The sequence below is a fragment of the Rhipicephalus microplus genome, chromosome 1 (genome assembly GCF_043290135.1).
Source record: "Rhipicephalus microplus isolate Deutch F79 chromosome 1, USDA_Rmic, whole genome shotgun sequence".
NCBI lineage: Eukaryota > Metazoa > Arthropoda > Arachnida > Ixodida > Ixodidae > Rhipicephalus > Rhipicephalus microplus.
This window is the reverse complement of record NC_134700.1, coordinates 180,094,075-180,117,345: the sequence shown is the minus strand read 5'-3', so window position 1 is coordinate 180,117,345 and position 23,271 is coordinate 180,094,075. Positions and strand designations below refer to the sequence as shown.

The window sequence follows — 23,271 nt, the reverse complement described above, 5'->3', positions numbered from 1 at the left end:
CTGCACTAGGTTATTGCGTTAACCCGCGTTTTCCAAACATAGCGCGAGGACAGCGTTGTTATGGGTGAGTGGTTCGATCCAGTACATTTACGTTGCTTGAGGAAAAGCGTGTTTTACCATAATGCAAGCCACGTAGGGTTGCGCTATCGAGCGTTTGGCTGTTAAATGGTAGCCAAGTGCGTAACGCAAGACATGGATGAGACCGTTTTGCAGTGTGAATGCGCACACTATCTTAAAGCCGGGCAAGTCGTCTCTTTGAAGACGTTAAAACGAGGTGATTTTTCAGAAAGGCTTATTTAATTGTTTGGAAATTATATTACCACACCTTTTTAGCGGTATGTACTACACAAATATTTTCAGTAAAATTACTCCCATCCTCTTATTGCTGTTATTGCTGTTACCACTGTCATTTCTCTTGGTCGTTCACGACTGTGCCCTGCAGCTCAATACATGTAAAAAAAAAAGAAAAACTGAAGAGACTGAAACAACCCTAAAGATTGTGCAGAGACAATAGGTCTGGTTTAGACCGAGTTACACTTCTGAATTATTGCTAAAATGCTCTATTTATTCACTTTGCCACAAGAGGAAAGTTTTTAAGGACGTAAAAAAAGTCACAAGTGCATGAACCCACACAAATATAAAATTTCATTTTCATGTCTTTTTCTGAACCCTGTCCCTATCCGTAATGACACACGGTGACGTTCCAGCGACTCAGTCAAAACCTTTTCCTTCTATTTCTCTTCGTTGCTTCTTAGAAACTTCAAAGTTGCCCGAAATTACGATATTACAAAACACCTCGTATGTGGAGGCCTCGATCGCTAGCTACGAATTCTATACTCCCGGAACAACCCACGCAGCCATCACTCATTCTCAGTTCTGTTAAAAAAAGAGAAAAAAATCTCCCGGAATGACAAAAGTATTTTTGCTCCCGATTCCACGTTCTTGTAGATGATTGGGGTCTTGAGCATACAGCGCCTACTTCCTAGGCATAAATATTGATGACCCTTTCTTTGAACAGAGCCCTCAACATTGAATTTAACCCGTCAAGGGGATTACTAAAGCGTCCCACGATAAACGACTTGAGCAAACGAGTCAGTCAATCAATTTTTGAGCAACCGTTCGACTCTGGAACTATATACACTATTTTCCACGAAAAGCACGCGCCTTCTTCGAATACAAATAACTTAGCTATCACCTAATCTAAACGTAGGCGAGAGTGCCACACAAGCTTCATTTGTTCGATGTTTTGTTCGATCTTACCGGCCCATAGCACGCGCCTTTCGCAAACCACGCCAGAATGTGTCATGCGTTCTAGTTCATTTTAGAATAATCTATCAGTCTTGAGCGTGCAAACACAAACAGCTGAGCCTATTTTCGAATGAACACGGCTACCGCTATAAAAAGGCAGTCGTGAAAACAGCAAGCCAATGTCACGTTTTCTTGATTTCTGAGGATTTCATGTACATTTCTTGAAATACCCTGTATAGGATACACAGACCACGCCACAAAGCATTCGACCAAATCGTGTTTAGGATTGTACATTAGCTACCTACTGAGACTGGAGCCAAATATGAAAAGGACACCCATCGAAGCATAAACGTTGGTTAGAGCGCTAAGACAGGCATCGCCAAATCCTAACCGCTCTAGTAAACTTGTGGAGATAGTTGTGGCATGTTACAAGAATTACAAGTGAATGACGCGCACACTCGTTTTCGCACACAACACAACACACACACACACACACACACACACACACACACACACACACACACACACACACACACACACACACACACACACACACACACACACACACACACACGTGCGCGCGCGCGCACACACACACACGCAAATAACATTTAGGTGCGGTTTCAGTTCAACTACGCTAAATGGAAACAGGCACACTAAGGTTGTTTCTTTCAAACTGTATTTTTGTACTCCCAACAATAGTGTTTGCGCACGCAACACAGCGAACCTCTTTCCTGCTGCATAATTTTCTTAGCGCATACGCTGCCGATCAACAACCGCAATTTTCGTGCAGATGATTGATCGGTCAGCTCTAATGTACTGGAAGCTGCAATTCAGATATGAAAGAGGTCGTAATAAATGGGCCCAGAATAATACTGAGCATCTGGGCACCTTTACCACACAGCGCTATTTGAGCGCCAACTGGACAAAGTGATTCTGTAAAAATGTGGGTGCCCCGATGTTGAGGGTGAAACTTGGCGACCAATTATTATCGGTGGTATACAGCTTAATGGATGTCCAGAGCAAGTGTTGCTCAATGCTAATAAGCGGTGTATAGCAACGTGTATTTTAGTGCTGCACCGAAAATAAAAGAGAAAAAGTTTGCGGAAAAGCGTGCTTTATCTTATCACCTGTGTTACGGAGGGCCATAATCTCGTATACTTCTATGCATATTTGTTTAAATAGTTCTAACGCTTCTCCATCATTCACATATTTTTTTTGTTTGGGCTCTCTCTTCTTCTCCTGAAACCTTTTGAGAAATGTGTCAACCACGCACTAACAATTTAACAAGGCTAAAATAATAGTAACTATGGCGCTGTTGGATGCGTTGCTTCGGGTTCGTTGTCGGTGCTTTTTCACAAAGGTGAACGGGAAATTGCTACTTCAGCCATGCGAGTTGGAAGGAATGTTAGCCCTAAAAACAGAATAATTTAATGAATCAAAATTGACCAAGGCCTGCCTCATACAGATTGCAAATGTGAACCTTGCAATTTTCGAATATGAGGAAGATTCATTACGAAAGCACATCTACATGTGCATCACAATTGTATATGTAAACGTACAGTGTAGGGGTGAAACGCTTTAAAACATACTTTTGAACTATATATTTTGAAACATAAGACTGTGAGGGATGCACAGCTGACAGAAATATAAGAGTGTTAAAGGCGGTGGTACAAGTAATAACCAGACGCACGTCACAAAGGCAGTCAAACAGCTGCACTGGCTTTTTTACTCTTGTGAAATAAAAAAAAGAGTGCTAGGTGGGAAGGCTTGGCATACTTATTTTATATGATTCTTATTTTAGAGTGGAGTACTCTAACTCCCGCTTGAAATGCAATTATTCATTGAGGATGGACCTTTGAGCATAAATTCAATGATAAATTATTCTGCGATCTGTAAAGCGTTAGATAGCAATGATCAATAGGCCCTTATGTTGTTTATGAGCTTCACCATAGTCAGTGCGTATTTGAAGCAGACCACGCTTACAGGCGCAAACCACCGTTGAATTTTTTTTCAACAAAGGCCGATGCTTTAGACGCCTTCGTGCTTTGCGTGCTTTGCGAAAGTGGTGAAAACTATGTGCATCAAGAGTACAAAAATCCTAATATACAATCCACGAACCAACGTGGAGCATGGTTAGAGTTCGTCCTAAAACAATGAAGCAGCTTACCATACTCTTCGGTTCTCGGAGTGATTCTCGTAAAGCGATGTTGGTACTTCGGAAATAAGTTCGCATCACTTTTCGAGGTAGCGAATACCAAAATAGTTGATTCGTAAGTATTCTTGCTACTGCTTAGGTGAAAGATATGCGTTTGCATTTGAGTAACGCCAATCACATTTCAGCAAAGGCAATGCTCGGCTAAGGACATGAAACTGGAAGAACGAGCCCGCTTTTTTGTCAATTTTAAAGGAACACTAATGAGAAAAACAACTTTTCATGCATTAGACGTCATAAACTCAGTAAAACTGCCTCATAGGTTTAAATTTGCAAAATGAATAAGTGGCCAACGCGAAAGTTGGGCATACTAAAACACACCATGACCACAGCCGGCTTCATAAGGCTCCTTTCTTTTTTCAGGCAGTTAATTCAGTGAACTCGAATATTTCAATATAAGGAAGCGAGCGTACAGAAATATCACTCATTTATTTTATGTATACACCTTATAATGCGTCTTTTTACCCTCATGATTCCTTCTTTAGTTGGACACTCGTTCATTCTCAAAAAACAGAAAATTATTGGTTAATGATTACTCATTGAGCGTAACAATATTGATAGCGAGAAACTTTCTTTCATGAAGATCTTGATGATTGGAATATGTAGAAGAAAGTTTAATGATTAATTTTCAGCTGTAAAATGTTAGCAAAATACCATAAACCCTACGCTGTTCGTGAGCTTCACCACAATTATTGTACACGTGCAGCAGAGCACGCTCTACAGGCGCAAACTACCCTTCATAAGTTTGTCAACAAGGGCTGACGCATTGGTTGCCTTCGTGCGTTGTGTACTTAGCGAAATACATGAGGATTTTGTGTATCAAGAGTACGGAAATTTTATTATGCAGTCCACCAACTAACATTGAGCTTAGAAAAGTTTGTCCTAAAACTTCGAAGCAGCTTACCATACTCTTCGGTTCTCGGAATGATTCTCGTAAGTGATGTTGGTACTTCGGAAATAAGTTCGTACCATTTTTTACGTAGTGACTACCAAATTTGTTATTTCCTAAGTGTTCTTGCTCTCACTTAGGCGAAAAATGTGCATTCTCGTTTCAGTAATTCCAATCACGATTTAACAAAGCTAATGCTTGGTTAAAGACATGAAACTGTGGAATAACAAGTACGCTTTCTGGTCTATTTTGAAAAGAGACTAAAAAGAAACACAACGTTTTGCGAATTAGACGTCATAGAAGCGGTAGAACTTCTGCATACTTTTTTGTTTTCTAAAACAAAAATGTGGCGGACGCGAAAGCTTGACATACTAACACACACTGGCACGACAGCCGGCTTCTTTCTTTTTTGAGGCAGTGAATTCAGTGAACATAAATTAAAAAAAAGCGAGCGCACCAAAATATCACTTATAGATAGTATGAATAAATCTTAAAAATAACGTTTTTTCACTCTTGATTCCTTTTTTTAGAGTTGGACGCTCGTTCGTCCTCATGAAATAGCAATTATTGGTTGATGATGAACAATTGAGCATAGTTTGGATGATAGTGAAAAACTTCGTTTCGATGTTTTAACGAATGTAATACGTAGGATTAAATTTTGACGGTTAATCGTCGAGCTGTAAAAAGTTTGATAACAAAAATCAATAGGCCTTTTATGCTCTTTGTGTGGCATTGCACCCTCCGTGCGGCAGAGCAAGCTTTACAGGTGCAGACTACTCTTGATTTTTAGTCAACAAAGGGTGACGCTTTTGTTGCCTTCGTGCTTTGTGTGTTTTGTGAAATGAATGAATATTCTGTGCATTAAGAGTCTCGAATTAATGTTATGCAGTCTGTAAACCAACGTTTAGCATGGTTAAAGCTCGTCTTAAAACTTGGAAGCAGCTTACCATACTCTTCGGTTCTGAGAGTGATTCTCGGAAAGTGATGTTGTTACTTCGGAAATCAGTTCGCATCACTTTTCTAGGTAGCGAGTACCACATTCGTTGACTCGTAAGTATTCTTGCTATTGCTTAGGTGAAAGATATGTGCTTGCATTTAAGTATAGCCAATCACAAATCAGCAAAGGTGATTCTCAACTACAGACTTGAAACTGTGGCAGAATAAGCTCTTTTTTCCGTCAATCTTGAAGGGACACTAAAGAGAACAACATTTTTTCGCATATTTGATGTCATGAAGGCAATAAAGCAGCCACTTACGTTTTTTTATTTTTGTAAAAAAAGTGTGGCCGACGTGAAAGCTGAATATACTAACATACACTGCCACAACAGCCAGTTTTTTCTTTTATCAGGTAGTGAACTCAACGAACTTGAATCCATAAATATAAGAGAACATGTGTACCAAAGTATCTCTCATTTACACGATGAATAAATCTTAAAATAGATCTTTTTCACTTACGATTTCTTTTTAAAAGTTGGACGCTCGTTCGTCTTTATGAAATAGCAATTATCGGTTGATAATGAACAGTTGAGCATAATTTTAATGTTTGCAAGAAACTTCGTTTGATTAACATTTTATTGATTGTAGTATATAAAAAATTTGACGGTTATTCTTCAAACTGTGAAGTGTTAGATAGAAATAATCAATAGTCCCGGATGCGGTTTGCGGGCTTCACAACAATTAGTCTGTACGTGCAGCAGAGCATGCTATACAAGCGGAAACAACTCTTGATATTTTATTTTTTGTTAACATATGCCGATGCTTTCGTTGCCTTTGCGCTTTGTTTCGTTTGCCAAACAGATGAGGAAAATATTTAATAAGCAGTTGGCAAACCAACGTTGAGCATGATTGAAAATTATCTCAAAACTTGGAAGCAACTTACCATAAACTTCGGTTCTCGTTGTGATTCTCGTAAAGCGATGCTGGTACTTCGCAAACAAAATCGCACCATTTCCTAGGTAACGACTACCATATTAACTAATTCGTAAGTTTTATTGCTTTTGTTTGGGCAAAATATATGGATTTGCGTTTCAGTATTGCCAATCACAATTCAGCATGGGTAATGCTCGGCCAAAAACATAAAACTGTGGAGGAACAAGCGCGCTTTTTTGTTTATTTTAAAGAGACACTAAAGCAAAAACAATTTTTGTGGGTATTAGAGGTCATAAAGAGAGTAAAAGTTCCACATACGTTTTGCTATTTTTCCAAAATAAAGTGTTGGCCAATGCGAAATTTGTACAAACTAACACAAACAGCAACAACAGCCGGCTTCTTTTTTTTTTCAGGCAGTGATTTCAGTGAACCTAAATATTTAAATATACTGGAGCAAGCGAACTAAACTATCACTTATTTTTACTATAAATAAAGCTTAAAAGTACGTCTTTCGTTCATGATTTCTTCTTTTTAGAGTTGGACACTCGTTTTTTTCATCAAATAGCAATTATTGGTTGATGATGAACCATTGAGCATACTTTTACTGATAGTGAGAAGCTTTGTTTCATCAAAATTGTAATGAATGCAAAATGTAGAAGAAAGTTGGCGGTTAATCTTCAAGCTCCAAAGTGTTAGATAGCAAAAAATCAAAAGGCCCTTTTGTTGTTTGTAGGCTGTACAACAGTCAGTGTATAAGTGTGGCAGAGCACGCTTTGCAAGTGCAAACTACTCCTCATTTGTTAGTAAACAAAGGCCGACGCTTGCGTTGCCTTTGTACTTTGTGTGCTTAGTTAAAGATTCTGTACTTTAAAAGTAGGGAAATTTTATTATGCCATCCACAAACCAACATTGAGCTTGGTTAGAGTGTGTCTTAAAACTTGGAAGCAGCTTACTATACTCTTAGGTTCTCGCAGTGATTCTCGTAAAGTAATGCTTTTACTTCTGAATGAAGCTCACATCATTTCTCTAGGTCGTGACTACCAATTCGCTGATTCGAAGGTGTCTTTGCTGCTGTTTAGGCGAAAAATTTGCGTTTGCGCTTCAGTTTTGCCAATCGCATTCCAGCAAAGGTAATGCTCAGATAAACACATAGAACTGTGGAGAAAGAAGCACGCTTTTTTGTGTATTTTGAAACAACACAAACAAGAAAAGCTTTTTTTCGTGTCCTAGACGTCATAGAGACAGTAAAATTGCCGCTTATCTTTTTTCGAAAATTAAAAGTGTGGCCCACCCGAAAGCTGGGCATACTAACACGCACTGACACAACAGCCTGCTTCTTCCTTTTCTCAGGCAGTGAATTCGGTGAACCTAAATATATAAATATAAGGGAGTGATCGTACTGAAATATCACGAATTTATATACATACATCTTTTTCCATTCAATATTCTTTTTTTTTTCGAGTCGGACGCTCGTTCGTCCTTAGGAAATAGCAATTATTGGCTGATGGTGAACCTTTGAGCATAAGTTTAAGGATATCGGAAAACTTTGTTTCATCATAATTCTGTTGTTTGGAATGAGAAGAAAATTCAACGGTTAATCTTTAAGCTGTAAAGTGTTAGGTAGCAAAACACTAGAGGCCCTTATGTTGTTTGTGGGCTGCACCACAGTCAGTGTATAATTGTGGCGGAACACACTTTACAGGCCCAAACTCCCCTAATTATTTTGTCAACAAATGCCGACGCTTTCGTTGTCTTCGTACTTTGACTGCTTAGGTGATGATTCTGTGTATCAAGCGTAAAGAAACTTTTAAACACTCCGCGAACCAACGTTGACCAGTTGGTCTTAAAACTCGGAAGCAGCTTATCATACTCGTCGGTTCTCGCAGTGATTTTCGTAAAACTATGTTGGTACATCGGAATGAGGTTCGCATCATTTTTTAGGCATTGACAGCCAAATTCGTTGATTGGTAAGTGTTTTTGCTGTTGTTTAGGTGAAACACATTCATTTGCATTTCAGTAATATCAATCGCATTCCAGCAAACGTAATTCTCGGCTAAAGACATGAAACTGTGGTGGAAAGAGCGTGCTTTTTTGTCTTTTATAAAGGGACTCTAAAAAACAAATTTTTTTTTTCATATATTAGACATAATAAAGGCAGTAAAAGTTCCGCATATGTTTTTTTTAGTTTTGTAAGATAAAATTGTCTAATCAAAAGCTGTACATACTGACACATACTGCCACAACAGCCGGCTTTTTTTTTCAGGTAGGTAACTCAACGAACTGAGCCCCGCCACGGTGGTCTAGTGGCTAAGGTACTCGGCTGCTGACCCCCACGTCGCGGGTTCGATTCCCGGCTGTGGCGGCTGCATTTCCGATGGAGGTGGAAATGTTGTAGGCCCGTGTGCTCAGATTTGGGCGCACGTTAAAGAACCCCAGGTGGTCGAAATTTCCGGAGCCCTCCACTACGGCGTCTCTCATAATCCTATAGTGGTTTTGGGACGTTAAACCCCACGTATCAATCAACTCAACGAACTGATATATTAAAATATATAGGGGCAAGCGTACCAAAATATCACTCGAATCACTCATCTTTATTAGAGATAATTCTTAAAAATTACGTTTTTTACTAATCACGGATCCTTTTTGTACAGTTAGACGGTCATTCATCCTCATGAATTGAAAAATATTGGTGTAGAACAAATATTTGAGCAAACTTTATTAGTGAAAAGCATTGTTTCATCATAATTCTAATGAATGTAATATGTAAAAGAAAGTTTGATGGTTAATCTTTGAGCTGTAAAGTGTTGACAAAAATCAATAGGCGCTATATTGTTTGTGAGCTTCATTACAGTAAGTGTATTAGTGCAGCAGAGCACGCTCTACAGGCGCAAACTGCCCTTTATTTGTTTATATTTCTGGCGACAAAAGCCGACGCTTTCGTGTCCTTCGTGCTTTGCGTGCTTTGCAAAATAGATGAGGATTTTGTGCATCAAGAGTAGGGAAAACCTTATTAGCACTCCGCGAACCAACGTCGAGCACGGTTAGAGTTCGTCTTAAAACTTGGAAGCAGCTTACCATACTCCTCGGTTCTCGCAAAGATTCTCGTAAAGTGATGTTGGTATTTTGGAAATAAGTTCGCATCAATCTTCTAGGTAGCGACTACCAAATTCGTTGATTCGTAGGTGTTCTTGCTGTTGCTTAGGCGAAACTTGTGCGTTTGCGTTTCATTATTGCCAACCACAATTCAGCAAAGGCGATGCTCGTCTAAATATATGAGACTGTGGAGGAACAAGCACGCTTTTTTGTCTGTATTGAAGGGACACTACAGAGATAAAATGATTGTTCACGTATTATTGAGGCTGAATACAAACATACCGAAAGCTCCACTCTACGACAGGACGTTTAGTAAGTGTAATAACAAACAAAAAGAAAAATATGGGTGGAGACGCCACTTTGATATTTTCGCAACAAACATCGTGACATCATAGTTTTTTAAACCGTCTACTGGGTCCTGCGTAACTTTTGAATGATAAAATTGAAGTACAGTGTCATTTTTGGGCGTCATAGACCTTACACACAGTTTCAGAAAATTTCATTGAACCATTGTTGTAAAAAGTCAGAAAATACAATTGAAAGTTTTATGGTCCCTTGTGAACTTTTTGTCGCAAAATTTTAAAATGAAATGGCTGAGAAGAGAGTTTCTAGTAGTACATCAACAGGCCCAGAAGGCATCCCAATTAAGCTGATAGAGACATTAAATCCCAAGTCTAAGCAGGCTTTGAGAGAGGCTGTGAGCAAAATAATTGTCGATGGTGAAGTCCCCGATGGATGGAAACTTAGCAGGATGAGCATGATCTATGAAGAAAAGGGGGACAAAGCTGACATAAACAACTACCATCCTATAACAGAGACATCAGTGGTCTACAGGCTGGAGGTGCAGTTTATGAAAGAAAGACTGCAGGCATGAATAGAGGATGAGGGGTTGCTGTGACGAGAGGTCTTGTGGGAAATACTGGACACACTAAGTGTGGAAGATGGGGTCTCTAATATTTTAAAGTGTATCTATAAAAGTAACACGGTAGTTTTAAAGTGGGAAAACAGGTATCCAAGCCCACAGAGGTAGAACGGGTGCTTAGGCAGGGGCGTCCTCTGTTTCTTTTTTTATTCATGATGTACCTACAAGGACTACAGGCCGAATTAGAGGAAAGTGGACTTGGCTGCAACCCCTTTTTTGTCAAACAACTAAAACTCGTTGAACAGGCACTACCAGCATGGATGTGCGCAGATGATATAGTGCTAATGGCCGACAACAAGGAAGATTTGCAGAGATTGATGGACATCTGCAGTAATGAGGGAGATAGTTAAGATTTCTGATTCAGTAAGAAAAAATCAGCAGTCATGATTTTTAATGATAATGAAGGTAGTAAGCTTAGAATACAGGAGGTCACGCTAGAAATAGCAGATAAATACAAATATCCGGGCATATGGATAAGCAATGGGACCGAGTACCCAAGGGAACGCGAAATATACGTGACGACTAAAGGTAACAGGAATGCAGCGGTGATAAAAAACAGGGCAGTGTGGAATTACACTAGTTATAATGTTGTGAGAAGAATATAGAAATGGGTCATGGTTCCTGGTTTGACGTTCGGCAATGCGGTCTTGTGCATGAGATTAGAAGTTCCAGCAAGATTAGAAAATAAGCAACGTGGAATAAGCAGGCTGGACTCAGGAGCTCACGGGAATACACCAAATCAGGAAGTACAAGGTGATATGAGATGAACATAATTTGAGGGCAGGGAAGCTAGCAAGATAAAATTTGAGAAGCGATTGAGAGAAATGGGGGAGGAGCGTTGGGCTAGGATGGTATTCAGCTACTTGTACATGAAGAATCTCGATACGAAATGTGGGAAGCGAACCAGAAAATTAACTGGTAAATACTTAAAAAACAGCAGGGGGCCAAACCAAAAAAAAATTATTGGTTAAGAAAAAGGTGAAGGAAGTTGAGACCGATATGTGGAGAATTGGCATGATTAAGAAGTCCGCACTAGAGATCTATTAAACTTTTAAGCAGGAAATTTCCAAGGAAGGATTAATTATAATACTCGGGGTAGTTATCTACTGTTTTAGGCCAGGACGGGAGTATTGCGAACCAAGACATATCGGGCCAAACACGAAGGGGTAGAGACACGGTATGCAGTGCATGTGAAGAGAAAGAGGAAACGGCTGAACACTTGATAATGATCTGTAAAGGGCTTCACCCTATTGTTCAAGATGATGGCCCGGAGTTTTTCAGAGCACTGGGGTTTAGGGATAGGGAGGGCAAAATAGACTTTAAGCGGGTAAAATAAGTAGGAGGAGGTTATCGGATTGGTGGTTTAAGTCAAGGCATGAGTGAAAATTAAACCCTTCACTGCAAAGTACCTGTCCTCAACCTCACTATTCAAAGGAGAAAAAAATAAATGTAGTTTTTGGTTCATTAGGTATTACGGCTTGGTGGCGTTAGCCACCGCTTGATCTAAAGGTTGCAGTCATATCAATCCATCCACCCATCCATCCTCCGGAAGGCACATGGTGTGGTAAAAGCGCGTACAAATGTTCTCTCACGTGATCGCTCACTCGCGCACGCGCTTATCTCGGGATTCAGGTGATTTGTACATCTTGTGCTTCTACGGGAAGTTCTATTGAAGGGAACGGTGGCTTAAGAGAGCGCGATAATAACCTCGCTTGCTACCTCGGCCACGTTTACGAAAGGAGCACGCTGTTTACTCACGAAGCAGTAAGGATCGTTGCAGTTGTTTGCGCTCGTCCTGCGTAGACTTGTTCGTTGGTTTAGTGCTCCTTCCTGTTTTTCGAGCTGTGGCGGCTGCTTTTCCGTGCTCGTACGTGTATGTTCACTTCGTGGCTTCTTTCTGCTTCAGGTGCGTGCTGCAAGTTTAGAGCTGCTTGCCATTTTTGCGCGACATTGCTATTTGTCGCTGGAGCTTCATTCTTTCGCCCTTATGGCGAGACGATGCACATTATACGTTCAGCTTCCTCTGTGAAGACACGTTTATAGGTAATAATATTCTAGGTTTTGCATCTCCCAAAAAGTATGATTATGAGAGACGTTTTAGCAGAGGACTTCCGAACTTTTTGCCATCTGGTGCTATTTAATGTGCACTGACAACCCACAGTACATAGCCCACTACCATTTAGCCTTCATCGAAACGCTACCGGTGCCACCGGGATCGAAGCCGCAACCTTCAAGTTTGCAACAGAGCACCGTAGCCACTGTCCCACCGAGGCTGACGAAGATATGGTTCATTTTCGTGTTATGCCGATTCCTAAAAAGAAGAATCATCTTTGTCATTTTTACCTTTCAATACTTGTTTAATCTTGCTAACTGTGACATAATTGGCACAAACACTTAGACCACTAACTGTGACACGCTTTTTCCTACCGCGTGTGTAGTTGGTACTTGCACCTGGAAGTGGGCGATGTCACTGAAGTTGGTGCGTGAGTTGATAGTTTGGCCTAAGTATGTCACCTACCAAGTGATGGTGTGCATAGCTATTGCCCCTGTTCTTAAGAACGCCGTGGATATTTTCTCTATAGAGCCCGAGACAAACTTCTTGACTGCCGATCTATACTCCAAGCAGATTTGCGTTTTACCCTAACATATGCTGATAACATTTATTACGTTTCTCACGAGAGCATAATCTTTCAATGCGGGCTTGCAATTACGTGCGCACTAAAGCTTGAACAAGCCAGAATATAAATGCATAACTAAAGCAGCAACGTGGCCTTCTGGGTAAGTATACGTAGTCCGTGATTCCCTTCATGGACGCAAGTTAATTAAAGAACTCGTTTGAAACAGTCCTAATCTACCTATTTACCAAGCGCATCACGTGCACGTGTGGAGGAGCTTCTACAAGAAGGCGTTTGTGACGAAGTATGGCGAAGCGAGGCACGCCGCCACGCTTAGTTAAAGACAAAGCCCCCTGCTTAAACAGATTTCCGGTCTCCTGTGTACGAGTTTGCATGAGGAATCTGCACTGAGCTGTGGTAGCCACTACATCGGAGTGTAAGATGCATGCTGTGCGTGAAAATTGTGTTCTTAGGCCAAGTCGTAAGCACGTCTGGTGTTTGCTCCCACCAACGCAAAGCAGCTGCCATCGCTGCTTTCCTGCCGCCCAGCGACGCCGATTTCTCGGCTTGTGTGACCATTGAAGACACTTCAACGAAAAATTCTCACGCATCGCCGAGAGACTAACTCCGCTAACAAAGACCGACGTGGAATTCAAGTGCAGAGCGGTGTAAATCAAAGCCATTCAAGAATTGTAACGATAGTTGCAGACAATTCCAGTACTTTGACATGTCGATGCATACGCCTACGCGGAACACTACATCGACGCAGGTGGCGTAGGACTCGATGTCTTTCTTGTCCAGAGAGCTGACGAAGTAAAAAGGGCTATAAGTTATGCTAACCTGTTGCTATGCAAGAGAGAAGCCAATAATTATACTGCAAAATAAAAGGCGTCCCTTGCCATCATCTAGGCTACGTCAACGTTGCACCTGTATACATCTACGGCAAGCACTTTAAAGTTCTGAGTGACACTCCCTTCCCCTCCACATTATGTTGGCTAGCTAACTTAAGGACTCTTCAGGTAATCGTAGAAGATACTTCAAAATTCTATGTTACCATCGTTTAAAAGTCTGGGCGAATGCACTCTGACGCCCACTGCTTGCCTCGCGCCCTCGTAGACCCACCTCCACAGGATGACCAGGGTGATGATTGGTTCGTGGAAACCATGGGAGCCTACGATTTTGCGAAACGACAGTGAACCTGCCCGGGTCTCAGGGGCCTTGTTGAATACCCCTAAAAGAAAACCACCGCTGTTCCGAAGACAGTCAAGCAAGGACCGGCAACATTGGTTTTTTTGTTTTTTTGCGGATGAGAAAGTTTTCATCTCTTCAAACCAATTGCCTTTTCGTGGCACTTTCAGCATTGAGACCGTAAAGGTGGCAGGCCCTACACGACAACCCAATGACTGGAGGCCGTGGTCTTTCCCGCACTCTCGCAAGAATAGAGACAAAGTACTACTGGCCACGCCTTGTTGGAAATGTCACTCACTACGTAAAGACGTTCCCACAATGTCAGCAACGCAAGGCACCACAGACAAGGCCAGCAGGCGGTATTTAGGTGATCAAACAACTTCACTAACTATTCCAGCGATTGGGGAGGGACCTACCGGGGGTGTTTCCGACGTCGCCTTGCGAAAACGAATGGACCACCGCAGCTGCCGAGTACCAAGCTCATATGCTGCACCAAAACAAAGGCCCTGCCCAAAAGCAGCGCCAGCTCATACGCTGTGTGTGTACTGCATGACAGCTGGTTACGCGAGGCCAGAGTGCTTCAGCAAGTGGATTCCTCGTCTCATATCGCACAGGAAGAGGATGAAAGTTTCCTAAGGCGGCATAAAAAGCACCTGGTTCAAACACATGAAAGATACCACAGGGTATAAGACGATATAACAGCACCACTGGAAATAGCCTGCAAAACGAAAGGCAGGAACCTCAGTCAACTGCGTGAGGCTTCATTGGTCATGCACAAGCTGGCGCACATGACTTTTCCCAAAAGAAGGATCGAGTTAAAGTGTTGTTGTCTTCCCCTTGATTTTGCTGTATAATCGCAAGCGTCTATTTACAACATGTTTCACAGCGAAAGCGTTTATCAGGCGGCAACGACAGTGGCAGTGGGGCAGTTGTCCACCGCCAGTGCCCGTAGCCAGCGCCGGTCTTTTTCTTTTTTTGCCTTCGAGCCAAGACATTTTGTGTGAATTCAGCCGCTGTCCACACATCATAGTCTTACCAGATACCCTGGTGTGTAAAGGCTATATTACGTAAAGTAGGCAGGTACGTTACAACACAAACTTCCGTATTATAGAAACGAAGTCGAAGGGTGTATTTCGTCGATGTACTCTTGCGGGCACAAGTAACGCCGCACTACACCTTGCCGACTGTGAAAAAAAAATTGGCAGCATATCCACGGAGTGAATGATAGAGAGTGGGGTGAAGCATTCGTCCGTCCATTCGTTCTTGCTTCCGGCCGTCCGTGCGTCCGTCTGTGTGACCCTCCATGCGTCCATCCGCCCGTCCGTGCGTGCGTCTGTTCGTGCGTCCGTCCCTTCGTTCGTCCATGCATCCGCCACTGCGTCCGTTCATGCGTCCATCCATGCATCTGTCTGCGTGTCCGTTCATCCATCAATTCAACACTCCAAGTACCACCATCTCGCATCTTTTCATCATATGTTTCCCTTATAGAAGCACTGCCATCCAGAGGACATTCCAAGGACTATACGAGAGGTGGCACACGCACACTTTCTTACGGCTTGCACTTCGGGTCTACGTCCCACCTTTAACCACCTCGAGTTCATGGTATATACTAGTTCACTGTATTCATGGCACTGCAGCCCAACGCTCGCTAAACCTTTTTAAAACCAGGTTACGCCCAGTGAGTATAATGCAGCAACCTTTTCCTGTCAGATAGTGCTCAATGTACATGCCAATAGCTGCTAATGGAAAATGAGAGACAGGAGAATTCGGCTTTTACTTACTTAGGGTTTGCGCTTCGTATCTACTTCCCACGTTTAACCACCTAGAGTTCATTCATGGCATATACTAGTTCATTGTATTCATGGCACTGCGGCTCAACACTCGCTAAACCTTTCTAAAACTAAGGAGGTTACACCCAGCGAGTATAATGTAGCAACCCTTTCTTGTCCGATAGTGCTCAATGTACATGCCAATGGCTGCTAATGGGGATCGCAGCATGCGCGTTAACTAAAAGCCGAATGCTCCTGTTTCTCATTCCCCATTAGCAGCCATTGGCATGTACATTGAGCACTATTTTTATTGTTCAACAACGCACAGAAGAAATCTCTCACCGGCACCACCTTGGAGGTCAAAACGTTATACTAGTTACATACTACAACGGCTATAGGGGACGAATGGGTGCCACTATAATGAGCTTCGCCCCTAAAAGCATTGCAAGTGTTTTAGTAACGTCTATGCCACTTTACCCACCTTACTTTGCAGGCTTAAAAAGCACGCTTTCAATGAGCCCTAATATGTATATTGAAATATCAAACATGTCACCGATTGCCCCACGGAATTCTTGAGCTGGACTATCAAGTAATTAATGAAATGAACAACAAAACTAAAAGATAGGAAGAAATAAAAGAAGTAATGAAGAAAGAAGGGCAGGAAGTAGGGACGTCATGCAGGCTTGAGTTAAATTACAAGCGCCAAAGCAGAAATGTAAGGTCAGTTTTGTTAATGCATTTACTTTCCACAATTTTCAATAGAGGCGAAAATTCTGTAGGCCCGTGTATTCATACTTCGGTGCTCGTTAAGAAACCCGCAGGCGGTAGAAATTTCTGGAGCCCTCCACTACTGCGTCTCTCATAATCGTATGGTGGCTTTGGAACTTTAAACCCTACATGCCAATCAAATCATTACTTTGCACAATCAAACGCATTCAAGGTTAAAAATTAGACTGTTGCGAAATGTTTAATATTTTGGTGCAGGACAAGGCGTACGTATTTTTTTCTTGCAAAGACGAAAAGCTTGGGACATATGCACGCTACTGCGCTTGTGTGTGTGCTTACTGAGCTCCAGGGAAAGAATATTGACGTGTTGGTTAAATATCCTTTCTCAAAAAAGTCTTACCTCTAAAACTGTAACAATAGCTAAGAAACAAACCCTACGCAAGTTATCGGTTTGTCCGTATCTCTTGTGTCCGTGTCTCGAACATTGCTCTGTGATTAACCTTCGAGCTAGCTCAGCTTTTTTGTGGTTCTACCAAATCATGCAGTTTTTTTAGGTGACATGCTTGCGCAGAACCTACAAGAAGTGCAAGCACACCGAATAATAGAGTGCTGCTAGAAAAAACTTCAACACACAAAGCCCGCAATTCGGATTACTGATTCCAAAAGGAATTCGGATTAATGAGTTGCTTCGTTACGATGTAGCCCCAAGAGCTTTGGAGCTTTATGTGGGCTTTCCCTTACTGAATTTCGTAGAAAAAACTGCGTCTTAATTTAGTGTTTGCCTTTCTTTCAGATGCGTTCATCAAGTCTACCTTTTCTGTATTCATTGCTTTATTTTTGTCACTGAACTTCCAAATCTACCAAACTCACCAGCTTGTCTTCTTGAGGTAAATATACTCTTTTGCGTTTACACTGCTCCTTTACCATGACTTACTTCTTTTTTTTTTATGGGCATCTAACCTCGGTAGTTTGTTACTAACCTAAGCGGAACCAGTCTTATTGACTTGTACTTCTTAAAGTGAAAGCTGCTCGAAATGGGCTTCACAATTTTCTACTCCGCAGTTTTATTTCAATTCTTTCAATGGAACCCCGTAATTCAACTAAACTTGTTGAGGGTAAGATATTTTGTCGTCGTTTTGATTGTTTGTTTATTTTTTTGATTTGCATGCACATATACACAAGGACATAGAGGAAAGAGCGAGAGAGCATGCTGGCAACTGCCAACTAAAGGGGCACAACGGCTGCTTAATGTTTCGGGAGAAGGGAAGAGCCCGAGGACAAATAGATAGAGGGAAAGAATTGGGAAAGAAGAGAAGAAATAGAAATTAAGGCAACTCACCGTTAAGTTGAGATTTCCACCTGCCAAATTATTGATAGTTCACTGACCAGTAATTGCTCGTTATTGTTGGAGAGTATCATTAGCTCTTTCGCTGCAATACTTACGAGTGAGACACCGAAAACACCGGCTGTGAACTTGCTGCGCTTTTTTCTAAGTGCATGAATAATTTGAACTTCTGGCTTATTTACCCCACCGCCACCCCATCACAGAGTGCGACGGTAAACCGGTCAACCTCAACCCCACCTTTCTCTTCTGTCTTTTCCTTTATTGTTCGGCAAGAACTTATTGCTCATTAACTGGCTCCAGTTTGACCTAACCATATTTTAGTGTGCCCCTGTTACAACAGTAATATGGTAGTGGGGTCACATACTTTCGAGGAATTAACAATGCGGCAAAATAACGGGCCCCGATGCTACTTGGTTACGACACAGGTGAAAAGCGTAACCGAACGCTCAGTTTTGTGTATTATTAAGCAGGCCTTCTGATAACTGATCATGAGGGTACGTAGTTATTGCAACGTTTCATGCTTATATGCATGCTGAATTATTGAAGATTAAGAGAGAACACAGTCTCGCAGGGCTGTAAAAATTGCACCAAACGTATGTTCTTTGTATCGCACGCTCGTTGTAGCCCATGTTACAGCACACTTTCCGGCCAAGTTTGAAGTTGGGGTTACAGTTTACCCCATGTGCAAAAATCAATAAGGGCAAAAGGCAGCAATGCCTTAACGGTGTTTTCCTGAATGGGATAACAGTTTTAATACAAACGAAAGTGCTGAAAGTAGTAAAATTTGTCAAAATAGATAGAAAACGTGAATGGAAGGCAGGTTGCCAGATTGCTTTACTTACAAAATAAAACGCCCCACTACGTTAGTAAATCAGTCTATCACTTTTCAATTTTTGCTTGCTGGTATTGGTCTTGTATTTATAGCAACGAAAATAATATAGTTTAATGAGTCACTTTTTTTTTCTCTCCACGAACAAGTTTGCTAGTCCTTCTATTTCAAAGAATGCTTTTCTTTTAATTTTTCACCATTTTGATGATGCAATTTTTTGGACGTTTGCTTGCACACTCGGGCTACTGATGTCTGTTGTTTCCGTCACTGCTAACAAAATGAATGAGTGAGTAATTACTAAATAGTGTCTCGTGAGTTGCCTTAAATACAGCCTTGAACATCACCTCAAAAGGCTTCAATTGAACCTTTCGATTGCAGAGAATTTCAATGTCAGCATTTTTGGGGAGCAGTGCCATCTGCAATAAAACACGTTGACATCGTCGCGTCGTCTTCGTGCAAGGTAATATGTCTTATTTTAATGAATGATACTCTCTTTCGCAAACCCACAAATGTTGCCGAATATATGTTTAGAAAAAATGCTCAATGATTTGGAGTACTTGGTAATTTACTATGGAGAGTTGAAAGCCGTCCCGTAGGCTTCACACTTGACGAAGCAAAGCTAAGGCAGGAGTTCTTTGTCCTCGCGCTAAGAAATATAGCTTATCGTTGCCCTCCCGCTAAGAAAGTACATTTTATTTGACGGACGGGTATGGTCACAAAAAAGGGCGAGTGTCTTGTGAAGTGTTTCCTGCATATTCTATCTACGCTCTTCCCTTCGTCAATAGAGAATAAAAAGAAAGGTGACTTTTTTCCAAAGTTGCGCTTCCTTTGTAGACACAACCAGATTGCACTAACGAACAAATAAAGCAACGGCAACAAAAATTGTTGCTGTTTCGCTTTACAAAACAACATACTGATTGTAAAACACGCAGTAGTAGATGGCTATATCAATTTCGGTCTGCCCCGGTTCTTTTCTACCGTAATGATTCTGCCATGAGTATTACACTACACATAAAAATTGAATAAATTACATGCCCTCTTGGTCTTGTTTGCATGTCCGGCACATTCCGTTCAGTTCGTAGACGTTATAACACATAACGTCGTTCAGCAATATCCGGAGAACGCCGCGTTCAACATTATAACAACCACATTGAGCGCAACACGCATTCAGCAGTTTTTTACAGCGCTGCCTAACTCCCGCTAAACGAGCTAATCAAACGGGTGTGAATTATGATGCTTCAATAATAGGCCCAGATATGCTCAGGTGATACATACTCACGCAGGTGATGGAGCGGTATAAGCTAAAAAATTGAAAGTGCCACAACAGGCTTATATTTCTTACTATTAAAACAGTTAGACGTCAAAAATTGTAGGTAAAGACAATGTATTAGACAATTTTGTTCTTCATGTTTACTTTCAAATTATCTTTAATATCCCATATACTCTCCATGGCATCATTCTTTTAGCAGTTAGTACATGGTGTCTAATAAAGAAAAAATTCTAATCTACACACCTCTTTCCTTTATTCATAGAACAGTCTCATCCTGGTAGACTTGATGCCTTCACGTAGATGCGAAGGATTACTGGTCAAGTGCTATCACGTAGTACGGTTACGTGCTACGTGGGGCCAAGCAGAGAAAAAAAAGTGTTCTCGACTGGTCGTAAGTGTGTTTATAAGTGGTTTTCACACTCACTACTGACTGCGCTGACTGTCACTACCACGTTTAAATGCACGTATATAACTTATAACAGTTACTATAACCCTGTATATGCTTACCTAGGGAGAAGAAACCTGGCTAATTACAATAATGGTGGACGACGCAGTGAAAAATGAATAGGAAAATAATAGGTGTAATCCAAAGAAGCAAGAAGAGAGCAGAGTGTATCAGTGAAGAAACGGTTGTTAAGGACATCGAAGTCGAAATCAAGAAAAATAAATGGGCCTGGGCAGGAAACGTAGCGCCAAGACAAGAGATAACCGCTGGTCATTAAGGATCACGCACTAAATTGCAACAGAAGGCAAGCGGGTGAAGGGGAGAAAGAAAGTTTGTTGGGGAGTTAAGATGAGGAAGTTTGCGCGTATTAAGTTGCACCAGCAAGTAGAGGACTGAGTTGACTGGCGGAACATAGGAGGAGCCTTTGTCCTGCAGTGGGTGTAGTCAGGTTGATGATGATATACCCTATAAAGTGGATGGAAAGATGACCGCCACCATAGCTTTATGGTAGAACATCAGACGCGTTATTCGAAGGTCGCACGCTTGATCCCTGTGGGCAGCAAATTATCTCTTTGTTCCCTTTTCATTCTTCACATTTACATTACAATTACTTCTAATACACCCAATAATTTCTTTGTGTCATTACCTTAATTCTTATCAAACCAGTTAAAGGCACTTCTGAACACGCATAAGGATTGATAGTGATCTTCATATATGTAAGTTTTTTTTAAATATCCTCGTAGTTTAAGTACGCTGGTATATCATTGCATTTCCTTCCGCATGGAGACGTAACACTAGCCTGGCCGGAGTTAAAGCCAAGGCGTTACGCTTTGTGCCGCAGTGTCATACTCATTATGTTATATCTCGGCGAGTCGTAGTGACTAACGCGACAGCGTTAAAGCGCTTGTTTCGCATAAATTCAGGTGTCGGCGTTGGAGTGGGCCTCGATAGTTGTGAGCGAAAAATAATCCCATGCATGACCGAAAAAGCAAGAAACGTGCAAATTAAATTATCAGGCGTTCTAGCACAAAGCCACGCGTGTGCTCCGAAATTGAGTCCAAATAACTTGTACTTTAAAATGCAGTGAAAGTGACTCGCATGCTTTATAAACGCACGTGTCCTGTATACAAGCTTCACAATACAACATTTATTTATTATTTGATTTGCATACACAGATACACAAGGACACAGAGGAAAGAAGGAGAGAGCAAGCTGGCAACTGGCACCTGGAGGTACAAAACGCCTGCTAATTTTGCAGTAATAATGTGTGGTAAAAGCGTACATTGTGAACAGGCGTCATAACATAACATAATGACCTCATAATTTAAAGTGGGCCACCCATTACCAATGGCACACACGTTACATCGCCTATTTCTGTAAGTCCACTGCATAACAAGTTGGAAAAGATTTCACGTGCACAATTGCCCATGCTTTGCGAAACCTTCAGTCACACAAGCCACTTTGAACTCCGAACGTATTTGAAACAGGATATCGCCATAACGTTAAACTCTTGAAGGTGACTACGTGCTACGTTTTCAGACGTCATAGCCAAGCACCTAAACTGCATTTCATCAGGATATACGCCAGCTACGAGAATGGCATGTCCTTTGTGGTGCCTCGACCAGCCGCAAGTACGTCTTGAAATTCCGGGTACCAAAAAGAAAAGCACTCACTCCAGAGTAGCATTGAAGCAAGCAACACTGCTATTATTACATGAGTTGTACTTGGACCGAACGCAGATATACACTGATGGGTCCGTTTCGTCCAGCAGCTCATCAGCTGCCGCTGTAATTCAGGCTGCAGAAATGACAATCAAGTTTAAGTTGTCGCATATGACTACATCTACGGCATCAGAGCTTGCTGCTATAAGGGCTGCTTTACAATATCTCGTTCAAGAGTGTCCAGGAAAATGGGTCATGTTCTGTGATTCGTAGGCAGCGCTTCAGAGTTTGTAGTCTGCCTTGCGTTGGAGGAATCATGAACAATTGGGACATGAAATAAGACATTGCCATCATGAAGCTCTAGCACGAGGGCATGATATTATATATCAATGGCTGCCTGGACATATTGGTATTACCGGAAATCCATTAGCCGATGATGCAGCCCGCTCAGCCCATGAAGGAACCCGTGTGGTCCCGATTCCTCTATCAAGGAATGATGCAGCAAGGCAGCTTTACCTGCTGGCTCGAGATCTTACACGCACGTTCTGGTCGTATACCAGCTTCCAAAGGGGTCAATTATATGAACTGGATCCTTCGCTCAAGATAAAGCTACCATCACAACTTTCCCGCTCTGATGCGACACTGTTATGCCGCCTTTGGTTGGGTGTTGCATTCACAAAGGTGTACTCCTTTCGCTTTGGTATGGCAGACACCTCTACATGCGACTACTGCGGAGCTGAAGAGACCATTGAACACGTCCTGTGCAGATGCGCTTGCTACGACACACAGCGATGCCAGCTCCGGATGGTTTTGAATCAACTTGACTCCAGAGCATTTTGTGTGCAGAAGATTCTAGCATCTTGGCCATCTGCCTCAGTTGCGCAGAAGGCGACTAAAGCACTCCTACTTTACTTAAAGTCAACAAACCTGAGCGACCGCCTGTAGTCTGTGTGCACTCCCCCGAGTGTGCTCATGATTGTGTGTACCTTCTTATCTCTCTCCAACCTATTTTCTCCCCTTCATCCCTTCCCCAGTGCAAGGTAGCAAACTGGATGTGAGTGTGGTTAACCTCCCTGCCTTTCCTTGCATCTTTATCTCTCCCTCTTAAAGGTGAAGCTTAAGGATCCCCCAGTTTTTACCTCTCCAATAGCGCAGTGCCTAAATTATATGATTGAGCCTAAACACGT

At 41.8% G+C, this 23,271-nt stretch overlaps 1 long non-coding RNA gene across 2 annotated transcripts in view; it reads left to right on the top strand.

Annotated features, from left to right (window-relative positions):
• The window catches only part of LOC142769032 (uncharacterized), an 81,715-nt gene extending 59,602 nt beyond the window's left edge, over nucleotides 1-22,113 (top strand). For both annotated transcript variants that reach the window (XR_012885616.1, XR_012885615.1), the window contains 4 exons: nucleotides 17,328-17,421; nucleotides 19,087-19,168; nucleotides 20,241-20,369; nucleotides 21,599-22,113. This is a non-coding gene — a long non-coding RNA (uncharacterized LOC142769032). The remainder of the gene's footprint in view (nucleotides 1-17,327; nucleotides 17,422-19,086; nucleotides 19,169-20,240; nucleotides 20,370-21,598) is intronic.
• Nucleotides 22,114-23,271: the final 1,158 nt, after the last annotated feature.